Raw genomic sequence first — 12,749 nt, forward strand, 5'->3', positions numbered from 1 at the left:
TAAAACTAATTTTTTTTTTTTTAACTCGTGTCCTAAACTGCAACAGCTGTTGCAAAAAGTAGACTGGCACCTACATTTGACTTTCCAGTGGAAGTCCTTGGACACCTTTCTACAAGAACGCAGTCCCCTCTGACCATTGGATTCATCTTACTCTGCCCTAGGGCGCCTAGGAGACTTCAGGCTTTCCTGTGCCCAGAGGGAGCATCCCTGCTTCCTAGTAGCAGCTTTCTTCACTGTGTGTGTAGCTGCCTTAGAACCAAGCTAAGCACAGGAATGCCTCTGCAGAGGCAGCCTTGCATGGCACCAGGGAATGTTGCTTTGTTTATTCAGACTCCATCTCCTAAATTCTTTTCTTTTTTCTTTTTTTTTTTTTTGAGAAAGGGTCTCAGCGCAAGCTCAATCAAGGCTTACTACAGCCTCAGACTCCTGGGCTCAAGCAATCCTCCTGCCACAGTCACCCAAGTAGCTGGAACTACAGGCATGTGCCACCACACCCAGCTAATTTTTTATTTTTTATTTTCGTAGAGATGGGGGTCTTTCTAGGTTGCCTAGGCTGATCTCAAGCTCCTGGGCTCAAGTGATCCTCCCATCTTGGCTCCCGGAGTGCTAGGATTACAGGCATGAGACACTGTGCCCAGGCCCAAATTCTGTATTTCTCCCAGGTATTGTGAAGCCTCTGACATGGTCTGTTCTGTTTCTGTCACCTTTCTCTTCCTTCTTAAGCCCCAGTAGGGGCCTTGCCTCTCCAGTGTACCTGGCTTTTGGAGGACCTTGTCTCCATGTTTCCATTGTTGATGGAAGGACCGTGGCAGGACTTTGCTTTCCAATGCCACTATTATGTCAGCAGGCTAGCCCTGAACCCCACATGGTAAGACCCCTTATGTGAGAGTTTTACACCTACTTGATCTTATTCCTCTTTCCAGGTGAGCACCGCACACTGACCCAGCTAGGCTCAGGGTAAGGTAGCTCTTGCTCATTTTGGCCAGGTATTTAATTATGTGACATTCACAGTGTGCCTTTCTATTTATCTTTTTATCCTTTTCAGTTCAAGAAACGTGGCTATACCAACTCGTCACAGCGCCCATCCCACTTTCTAGAAGACTTTGATATCTCACTCAGAGCAACTTCTGCCAGGAGTTTATATTGTGTGCAGCTGATTCAGGCAGTAACTTCCACTCAGCGAGGGGGTCCATTTAAGAAAAATTACTTCTCTTCCTTTTATGCCCAGTATGGTTCTTAAAATCAACCAGACCTATCTTTCACCAGCGCCACTTGATTCTTTTAAACCACAGTATTTCTGCTTCTTCTAGTTAGAAAACTTTAATATGAGATTGAAGATATGATTTGCTTTCTGGATTGTTGTATGCTACTAGAACCGAAGAAAGAGAAGGAGAAATGGATGAATCGATGGACCATATCACCCTGGCACCTATATCAGCTCAAAAACGGAAGGAAATACCCCTTTCCTGCCCTCTCTTTGACTAATGCTGTAGACGCTGAGTCAGTAGTTCCTCCTGGGACCTGAGAGTCCACATTCCTAATGAGCTCCAGGTGTTCCCATGCGGCTGCCCCTCTGACCACACTTAAATTGGAAGGCTTGAAATGAAATCTGAGAAATCAGCCTCTTGATTCCAATTTCAAACATGCAATTGATTCTTGTAATTTTTCATTCTTGTCGAAATGCATACCAGTAAGTTTGTAATCAGTATTGGCATGCTTAAAAGAATTTAAGACTTGCTGTATTTGTCATTTTAATGTATTTAAACTTTAAAGATTTGTTCAGAACTTGGAAAGATTTTGCTTGTTAAGCTCATAAATTTACCCACTCAGGCATATGAGATAGGGTACTTTGATTTATAAATGAAGTTTAAAATTAAAGGAATTTAATTAACTAAGTTTTTAAAATGAGATTGGTTGTTTTAAGGGGAATTTACTTTGTGTAACTTGAGTTGATCAAACACTAATCCAAGTTCCCTGCAAAACCTGTTCTGTTTTATATAACATTTACTCATTTTAGAAATAGATGAGAAGATTTGCAAATTGAACCTAAAGACTTAAGGCAAATTATGTACCTTTTTATACTTTAATAAAGAAAAATAAAATAAGTTTAAAACACAAATAACTCTAACTGGCCCTTTTTATGTAAAAAGAATTACTTGAATAAAATTTACCTTGACAGCACTAGCAATTCTGCAACTCTGACTTGTGTCTTTGAAAATGTCTTATTTCCTCTGCATTGCCCGGCTTCCTCTCTTGATTGTTCTGCTGGGTGGAGGGGGGAGATTGGAGGGGGGAGCACACATCTGGGAATACTTTTCTACCTCATTCAGGGCATCTAGCTCACTCCTTAGTGGGTGGGCTTCCTAATGGATTCCTGGGGCTTCTGCACAGTCTCTTTCTACTGGTATATCTGAATTCCTCCCCCAACTAGTTTCTTGCTCCTCCTCTTCCGTTCCTCCCTCCTCCTTTCCCCACCCCATTCCCCTATCCTCACAGTTTTCCCCCTATACTCCTTAGTCTTTTAAATCTCTTACACCTGCCTCCCACCATGCCCCTTGCAGGCACCTACTTCCTTTTGTCCTTAGTTCTTTGGTCCAGTTTCAGCTCCATCTGGTTTTCCATGGTGGAGACAGCAGGAGATTTAGATTCACAAGGTTTTAAGAATGGGATTAAGAAAGACAAAACATCTATAAGACAAATAAGAATATAAGTAAATCCTTTATTGAACTAAAAACATTCTTTGACTCTTTTTTGTGAATTAAGTTGCGTTACAAAAACAATCTCCTTCCGTTATCCTAACTTGAATATTGCCTAGCCTCCAAATAGAGGAGCAGAAGTACAGCCCTTGGGAAACAGATGGGGTGGGGTATGTAATACTGCAGCCTCCAAAGAGAGCACTTCTGTCTGGCATTCCAATAGAGTAAATCAGAATTTTCCTTGCCTTTTACTTCTGCATGTCAGTTTCTTCATTCTCCAACCTGTCCCTCCCTCCCTCTCAGGAAAAATGAGCTCTATGCTAGGCCCTACCCAAAGCCAACCAAGACACTTTCTCCTTATTTTCCTCTGTCTCCTCCTTGAAACCATAGTAGAGGCCCCATCTAATCTCCAGGTGACCGTACTCTGGAATCAACATGCTCGCTGAAGCCTGAGATCTGGGATGCTCATTAAGTGGAGGCCCTTCTTCCCACCTCTCCTCCTGTGCTTAACTCCCTGGTTTCCTGGTTTGCCGTTCAATTTCCTGCTGGAATCAGACCCTTGTCCTGGACCTCACAATGATTAGCAGCTTGTTTGGCCTTTGAAAGGCCCAGCGCCAGGTTAATAAACCACGATTTAGAAAGAAATCCCAATAGTTGGATACTCCACATCTGCTTCCAACCAATTAACCTCTTAGATTGGAGACATATGATCTGCCTGCATGGTAAGTAGAGATTTCTGGTCTTGTGTTACCAGCACCTGGAGGGTACTGCTTGGATGTACATATCAGCCCTGATTGAAACCCAAGGTCCCTCATCTCCTTGAACTTTATTATTTCAACTGCTGGTTTTACCCTTGAGAGTAAGCCCTGCCACCTGGTTAGTTTCCCCAGCTCTTGACCCTTCCATTCCCCACTGTCATTACTCTTCCTGCGGCCCTGCTTGAGCTCCAAGTGTGCAGAGAGCCCACATGAGTTATTGCCTTGCATATCCGCAGTTCAATTGTAATTGATGTTCATAGGAATGTCCCTAAGTCACCACAGGAGCTAAAGGTACCTTCTAAATCATCAAGGAAAAAATAAATTATGTTCAGTAAGATTTTATTATTCCCATATTTTCATTCTTTAAAGCCTGGTAATCCACTAAGGAAATATGGCTAACTCTGTATTAATCAGATTCATCAACAGCCCATTTCTGAGTAGCTTAAGATTTAATGCCTTAGGAAAGATCTAGATGATTGAATATTTCATTAATATCCAGATATTTGATGTCATGTACCCAGATTTCAGACAGAGTTTAGTATAAAGAGAAGGTAATTTCTAGCAGATGAGCCCACAGTGCCTTGGCTTCTTATGCCAACAGTCTAGACTACCTACTAATTGTTTTGTTGCAGTAACATCTAACCTTCTTGGTGAATTCCCTTCATTCTTTGAAGAATTTAGCACCCAGTTCACCACCTTTCCCTCACGTGTTACTCCTTGATAACTCTTAAGGAGAAATTGTCTACACTGTGGCAGCCAGACATACTCTCCGTGTTACTGGACATGGTACAGGTAGTGGGGTTGTATGACTGGTTCCAGGCAATGATATGGTGAGTGGAAATAATGAGTATCATTGCTGAGGCAAAGTATTTAAGAGTCCACGTGCCATCCCCATTCTCTTGCTTCCTTTTCAACAGTGACTATAGATGCCACATGTTGAAATGCAGAACCCAAAACTGACTCCTTAGGTAACTCAGTGGAGAGACTAGCCTTGGAGAGTTTCTGAGCTTCAACTTTGCGTGCATTAGAAGTGTGGAGGTTTGTTACCACTGAAACACTGAGGTTGTTACTGCAATATAGCATCACTTCTCTTAATGTGTACACACATGTAGTTGATCCTGTCAATACCATGGACTGTTAGTTCCTTGGCTTCTCCTTCAGTGATTTTGTCTCTCAACTTACCTTAGCCATCCATTCCCTTGGTTTTATATTGGTTGCTGCTGATAACTGTACCCCTTGTATAAACTAAATCTTGAGTAGCCCTCTTTCCAAATACCATCACCTATATTTCCAATTTATTTCTGCTGGTATCTCAACTCCAACAATTCTGCTAACCCTACCTTTTGCTTTTCCTCAAAACACACATTCTTATTTTTCTCTGTACACAGCTTAGATTCCATAGTTTATCACTCTAACTACTTTTGTGCACACGACCTCAATTACTTAGCCCTCTCTCTCGGCAGAGTTTAACCTATGTAAAATCTGACATTCTTGAAACACACTCATATTTGTGAACAGGCAAGTGGATATTGCTGGAGAAAAGCATAAAAACCCCTGAATGGATCCTACTTATCTAGTTATTCCCATTATATCCCTCGCAAGCCTTTCACTCTTTCACTGCCTTGGATGAGTATTTCATACCTTTTCTCTTCTCAATTTCCCATCACTTTCTCCCCCATTGCATTCTCAGCTGATGACTTTACTTTTTATTTTATTGAGAAAATGTCAGCAATCTGAAAAGCACTCCCACACACTTTCCCTACCAACTCTACCAACCTACCGGCATCTTGGCCCATCTATTCTACTGTCCCACCTGCTACTTCAGATGAACTGTTCTTACTCCTATCTAAGAACTATTTGGTCATGTGTGCATTGGATCTTGTTCTCTATGCCTAGTCAAAGTTATTCATCCCACAATTGGCTTCCCTTTCTCTTGCATTATAAATTTCCACTTCTTTACTGGATCATCTCATTAGCATCAAAACATGCTCTCATATCTTCTGTCTTAGTAAGACAGAAAATCTTCATACACCATACATCTCCTTATAGCTACCTCCCCATTTCTCTGCTCCCCTTTATAGTTAAGCTCATATAATTGACAGGCGGCATGTCCTCTCCTCCCATCTTCTCCTGAACTCCTCCAATTAAAGTTGTATTTATATCACTCCTATGAATTAGTGTTTGTCAAGATCTCCAGCTCCCACAAAGCCAAAGCCAAAAATCAATTCTCTCTTTTCATCTTACTCCATCTTTTGACATAGTTGACCACTTCAAACAAATTGAAATGCTTTCTTCACTTGGATTTTAAGCTGTTATTCTCCCTTAGTTCCTTTACCTCACTGTCATTTTCTTCTCAGTTTATTGTGTTTCTCATCTCCTAGACCTCTCATGTTGGCATGACACAGGCCTGGATTTTCATGACTTTTATCTGCCCTGATTCCCTGACCTATCTCTTTTGATTCACTGGCTTTAAATATCCATGTGCTGACTACTTCCAAATATGCTGCCACCTGAGACTTGATATTCAAACTCTAGAGTAAACTCAGTTGTAAAGAGCACAAAGTACTTCTGGACATTTTGTTTGTTTTTGCTTTTCGTTCTGTAAATTGACATTGCAAAAAGACAACTTTTGCCATACAAGCTGTAAAGTGCATCCCTACAATGTTTTAGTAATTCTATTTGAGGTTTTAAGGTATTTGAATACTCTGAGAGATGAGAAGAGCTCAATTATACTTACAATTAATAATTCTAAAAGCATTAAGACTGAACTTAGGTGAGATTTACTTTTTCCTTCAGACTAGTTAGCATCAAGTTAACTTTTTCTGGTGTTGTTTTCTATGCTAAATGTCCTGAGATGGTCTGGCTCTGTGTACCATCCCCCCTCCCCCCGCACCAAACCTCACCTTGAATTGTAATCCCCACGTTTTGGAGGATGGACCTTGTGGGAGGTGATTGGATCATGGGGGAGGTTCCCTCATGCTGTTCTCATGATAGTGAGTGAGTTCTCACAAGATCTGATGGTTTTCTAAGGGGCTGTTCCCCCCTTTGCTCTGCAATTCTCTCTCCCGCCACCTTGTGAAGAAGGATGTATTTGCTTCCCCCTTCCACCATGATTGTAAGTTCCTGAGGCCTCCTAAGCTATGTGGAATGGAGTCAATTAAACCTCTTTCCTTTATAAATTACCCAATCTTGAGTATTTTTTTTATAGTAGTGTGAAAACTGACTAATACATGTCTTTTCCTTTCTCTGTCTGAACATAGATATGGTCCACCCTCTTCTTTCCCTTTCTGCCAGGCTTTTCCACTGCTCTGCAGAAACACAGAGTATAAAATACGAAAGTCAGTAGTTTTGAGATAGATTACAATTTAAATAATTAAATTGCCACTTATGCAATTAAGGCAGAGTGTAGTACATTAGGATTATAACCTGGACCCCTGAATATAAATTTTAAAAAATTATTTTTGCCCCTATTCTCCAATGGTATTTTAACCTTTATTAGCTTCCCATTGAAAAACTTGTGTGCACAGAGAAAATGATTCAAAACTGCAACAGCACTGAACATCAGGGAATATGGTAAATAATTTTCCAGAATGTTGAAAGTATTTTACTAAACAAGTTTGGATCAGGCTTCTATATTAGGCAAAATAGGAAGAGCACTGGACTTGGGGTCATGGTAACTGCCACCAAGTAGTGGCTTTACATGAGTCACTTTTCTGTAGACATTAGCTGCCTCCTCTAAAAAGTAATGAGATTGAAGCTAGTGGTCTGTAAGTGTCCTTTTAGGTACTCACATCCTATAACCTGTTTGTGTGTGTGTGTGTGTGTGTGTGTGTGTGTGTGTGTCTTTACAAAAGCAGATAAGATTGAATAAAAATGTATGCTTTTCTTTTTTTGAGTGCATTATGTAATACACTGTGCAGACTTGTGCATGTGACTTCTCCTGTTTCTTGTAGAAAGCAAACCCTGTTGTTGTATTCTCTGAAATGGAGTCAGTGTTTTCTCTGTGTGGTATTCTTCCAGCTTTACTAGGTTATGCAATTCCCTTTTTTTGGGAAATTCTCCTTGTGGCTTCCCAGCCATGTAATTCTCCCAGTTCTTCCATGTCCTTAAATAATTCATCTCCCCTTTCATCATGAGAATGACATTAATCTGATCCAACCTTAGGAGAATTTTCTTCTGATTATATACGATTGCTCCCAGAGTTAGGCATAGAACCAAGCCAGGCCATCAACATTTTTCCTATCATTGTTCAACCTGGAGAAAGGGAAAAAAATGGCATTTCCTCATTTATTATGAAGCTGGGAAACAGGAAACAGCTGGCTTCATCTTCTTTTGTTCCCTGCTATGTGGAGAAAGCTGGTCAGAGGACATGATGCCACAGAGTGACAGGCTGAAGCAAGAGACAAGGGGAAAGATGGGCTTGGTGGTATCTGAGAGTCTGTGGCCCGCTGAACCACTGTACTTCCTGTAGTTACGTGAACCTTCTGATAAATTCCAATTTTTGCTTAAGGTAATTTGAGTTGAGGTTTCTGTCTGTTGCAACCAAGATTCGTTAATGACTTTTATTTTCATACCCCCTCAGATATGAAAATTTGTGATAAAAGAGGTAGGCATTCCCCCCCACCTTTACTCTTCTTTAAGCTATCAAAATAATGGAGAACATACAGAAGGATTTTGGTGTGAATTAGCATCAGTCACACTCAGAACTGCTTGCTGTCATTCCTGTCCATTTCACACCTTCTCTTCCTTTTTATGATCGTCCTTGGCTCCTGGCCACAGGAGTGAGGGCTTGGCCCAGGATGCTCTTACCATGTATCATGTTCTTCATGGCTCTGGGTACACTGAGTGATTCGCCCAAGGTTTGTGGCACATAACCCAAGCCAGACTGTTAGCGGTGGAAGAGATCGGAGTTACTGACGGCGTATCCCTATGGGTCCGTAGCAACTTTAGTCCTTGTCTCTTCAGAAGAAAGAATTCGACAGAACAGGGATGGAAGTTTATTTAAAAGGCTTTAGAACAGGAAAGAAAGGAAAGAACCCTTGGATGAGATCCAAGTGAGTGCCTGAAGGTCAAAAAGAGAAAAGAGAAGACAGAAGGAAAAAAAAAAAAGGCCTTTAACCTTGATTCTAGGACTTTATAGGCTCTCCTCTTTCCCATGACTCTTCCCTTAGGGTGGACTTCCTGCATGCACAGTGCTTTCCTTACCTGTTGGAACTGAGTGCGTGCAGTGTGTATCTGGAGTTATACACTGCCCATCTGAGGCTTTTTTCCTTTTTCCAGTCACGTGTGTCCCCCAAAACATCCTACTATGCCATTTTGTCTCTTAACACGCATGCCCAAGAAACGGCTTCTCTCTGGGGCCTGCATTCAATTAACACGCTTAATGTTAACAGGTGTGGACCATCAGGAGACTGTCTCTAGCTGCCGAATTATCATTTTTAGAGAGGCAATGCAATAATTGCTGAACCATCACCCAACATTTCTAGTAGGTGCCGGGGGAGAGCCCTCTCCTGCCCCATTCCTGCCTAACTACCTGTAACAAGACCAGTAAGAGCTTTTCTCTGGATTTTTTCAAACTGAATCAGAAGAGATGCCTCTTAGATTCTTGTGCCACAGAATTGCTGTTGTATGACAAGTCTGATACATCTGTGGCTGTGCTGTCCACACACAGGGTTAAGAAAGTCCATCATCAATGGGAGAAAATGAAGCTGAAAGGCAAATGGGAAAAAATTTTGACAGCTATGGAGTTTGTGGGTCCAGTCATCACCACGTAGAGGCTGCTGTCATGGGTTGTGTTTTTCAGAAGCAGACGCTGAGATAGATTTGGGCATATTGGGTATTTTTAGGGATCAATGCCCATGAATCCTACGCTGGAGGTTGGGGTCCCCGGAAACTTGCAGGAGAGAAGCCTCTCCTTTATTTTCAAACAAGGGAGGAATTCCAGCTCCTACTAGAGAGGTATGGGCTACTACTGCAGGCTCCAAAGTTGCAGAACATTCTGGGGTTCAAAATTTTGAGATGCCTTTGTCCAGGTTCTACAATTTCAAATGGAAAGATCTCAATTTTCCCAAACAGGTGCTGATGTTTATCTAACAGCCTGCCTCTGTTTGAGTATTTTCCCTTATCAGGAGTTTGGCCACCCTTAAACCAGGCCCTGGCCCAGTTTTTTCTTCCCTACTGTTGTAGAAAGTGGAGTCCCTGTGCGAGACCACAGAAGCCAGAGGGTTTCCACACTTGGTTTTCATTGGCTGTCAATCACCTGCACCTTTTCATTAATTTTTTCTGGAAGAGTGGTTTTCAAAGGAAGGTCCCAGAGCCAGCAGCATCAGCATCACCTTGAAGTTGTTAACAATGTAAATTCCTTGGCTCTATCTCAGACCTTCTTGATCAGAAACATTACACTGGAGCCCAGAAATCTGTGTGTTTTGCCAAATGTCCAGGTGATTTTGATGCATGCCAGAGTTTGAGAACCATGGTTTAGAATATCAATAATATTTAGCAATAGTCATTGGATAGCATTGTCCTAGTTACGAAGTCCTAGTACCTCTCAAATGCCCGATAGATCATGCCAGGTGGTGCCTTTCCTCCTACTGGTGGGCTGTGCCCAATCAGCTCTGCTGTGAGTTTTAACAATTGGAATTCTGCATTGTGCTAGATGTTGTCAGAACTCCCTGTACCCAATAACTGAGTACTTAGTAAGCTAGGGCTAGTTGAAGTTAGTATTCTACCACTTGCCACTAAACAAATTCTGACTAATATATCTGAAACACCTAATGTATACCTGTGGGGAATGTATTTTTAAAAGAATATTAATAATAATCATTTAGTACTATGTAATTACATGGCGCATTGCTGTTTAAAAAGTTCTTTCCTATGTTACTTTATGTGATTGTCATGAGGAAGCCATGAGAGGAAAGCAAGGCTGATTCGACTGTAGATGCCTATGGCTTTCTATATCTTTGAATAATATTTTACCTTTCTTTTATCTCAATGTGAAATATGATAAGGTGAACTAAAGTAGAAACTTCTGGTTGTTCATAGTAGAGTAAGATGCTCTCATTCTTTCATTGCCTTTAATTGAAACTTGCTCCTATAATCTCAGGAGAACTGAAGAGATAAAGACCTGTCCTCTGACTTCCTCAGAGACCGTTTCTGCAGCACGTGCTGTCACTAAGATGACACAATCCATCCACAAAGCATATGACAGTGTTCAATGACAATATTCTCCGCATTTTCTCTGGGTATATATGCAGTTTCCAAATGACACACTTGATCCTATCATTTTGGCAGTACTCACGTTTAATACCAATCACTGCTCCCAACTAACTGTGATTTACATCAGCTGTTACGGTAGGTGAACACATTTTTCCTTCGCACAGTTTCTGTATTTTGCAGCTACATTCTTGATGTCTAGGTCTTTGAAACTGAAATTACCAGTCTTTATTCCTGGAGATATTTTGAAGCTATTTCAACTGATTAACCAGAAAACATTTGTTTAAATGCCTAATAAGAGACTGGTATTAAGTTAGACATCATGGTAGAGACAAGAAAATATATAAAACATGGTCTAATTCTAAGGTGAGTTTCTCAGGTTGGGTTCCCTAGATTGTGAGCCTGACACGCAAATTCTTGGGCAAGTGATTCACTGAGGGGGTGGTTTCAGGAGAATCCTGCAAGGGGTAAGGGAAACAAGGTGGGGCAGGGAAAGAAGCTGGGCAAAGATGTGGTTTCAGAAAACATCTAGCCTCAGATTTTTCCCATCGCAGAATCCTAGAGAGTGAATCCTACCACGGAGATTGTCTTACACGGAGGGGACTGTATGAGTCAGTCGTTGGCTATGGATTGCCTCCAGGGGTTGAGACACAGCATCCCCGGATATCTTAGTGGAGACGATTCCTGTCAGTCAAGGGCAATCTTCTAGAAAAGTTTGCAGGTATGAACCTGAGACAACCTACACCTGCTGCAGCTGGGCAGTGGGTGCATGAGCCTGATAAAGGGGAATCAAATAGGGTAACAACATCATCACTTACATAAAAAAGTTATCTGCAATTCTAGTAATAGTGATGGTGATGTTAACAGCAATTATACAGTGCCTCATATATGTTAACACTGTTTTAAGTGTTTCACAGCTATTGAATCATTTAATCCTCAAAACACCTGTAAAACAGATACTATTATCCCATTTATAGGTGAGGAAACTGTAAATAGTCATGATCTTGGAAATGATGTAGGAAGCAAGATCCAGCCAAACCCAGGCCCAGTGGGAAACAGAACCTAGGCAATGTGTCAATGGGGGAAAGAATAGGCTGGACCTGGTGATTATGTGGAGCATGACCTTTCAGATAGAAGTAAACATTGGGAGGTACGTGGATTCTCATGAGGATATCAATGATGAAACTTTATCATTCATAGTTCACAAAATACTCTCATCAACAGTCTAATTACATTTCCACAATGACCTGGTGAGATAAGGGTTTGGATTCCCATTTTAGAGAACTAAAGACTATCAGAATTCATGATCAACTTGATGACACTCAGAAGGGATGTCCTAGCTGGATCTCCAGACCAGATCTTTGCTGCCCAGATGCAAACACTTTTAATAGCTACAACTAAAAGTAGAAAAGATTACATGTTTGAAGACTGTTAAGGATTGAGTAATATTCCCTCAAAATTCATGTGTTGAAGTCCTAACCTGCAATGAGACTGTATTTGGAGATAGGGCCTTTGAAAAGGTAATTAAGTTGAGATGAGGTCAGACGAGGGGGCCCTAATCCAATATGACTGGTATCGTTATAAAAAGAGGAAGAGACATTAGGGATGAGCTTTCCCAGAGCGAAGGTTCCATGAAGACACAGTAAGAAAGCAGTTGTCTGCAAACTGAGAGAGACCTCAGGAGAAACTGAACTGACTGACAACTTAATCTGGACTTCCAGCCTCCAGAACTGTGAAGAAATAAATTTCTATTGTTTCAGTCACTTGGTCTGTGGTATTTTGTTATGGCAGCCCTTGCTGACTAACACAAAGACCCATGTTAAAGAGAACTGGTGACCGAAGTAATCATCACTAAATATACTGTACACACCATTGACCTTCAAAATACTGCTGATCTATACAAACAGTTCAGCCTAATATGCCAACTATATTAGGTTACTAGGGCTGCCATAACAAAGTATCACCAACTGAGTGGTTCAAACAAGGAAAATTAATTTTTTTTTTTTTTTTTTTGAGACAGAGTCTTGCTCTGTTGCCAGGCTGGAGTGCACTGGTGTGATCTCTGCTCATTGCAGACTCTGCC

At 41.3% G+C, this 12,749-nt stretch overlaps 1 long non-coding RNA gene across 5 annotated transcripts in view; it reads left to right on the forward strand.

Moving 5' to 3' along the window:
* The window catches only part of LOC110743051, a 553,234-nt gene extending 546,923 nt beyond the window's left edge, over nt 1-6,311 (forward strand). For 2 of the 5 annotated variants that reach the window (XR_004184220.1, XR_004184223.1), the window contains exon 16: nt 1,046-6,311. This is a non-coding gene — a long non-coding RNA (uncharacterized LOC110743051). Of the gene's footprint in view, nt 1-923 lie in introns of all 5 variants that reach the window. The other 3 variants (XR_004184225.1, XR_004184216.1, XR_004184211.1) reach the window with 3 other exon arrangements.
* The last annotated feature ends 6,438 nt before the right edge of the window (nt 6,312-12,749 follow it).

The sequence above is a fragment of the Papio anubis genome, chromosome 6 (genome assembly GCF_008728515.1).
Source record: "Papio anubis isolate 15944 chromosome 6, Panubis1.0, whole genome shotgun sequence".
In the NCBI taxonomy this organism is placed as follows: Eukaryota; Metazoa; Chordata; class Mammalia; order Primates; family Cercopithecidae; genus Papio; species Papio anubis.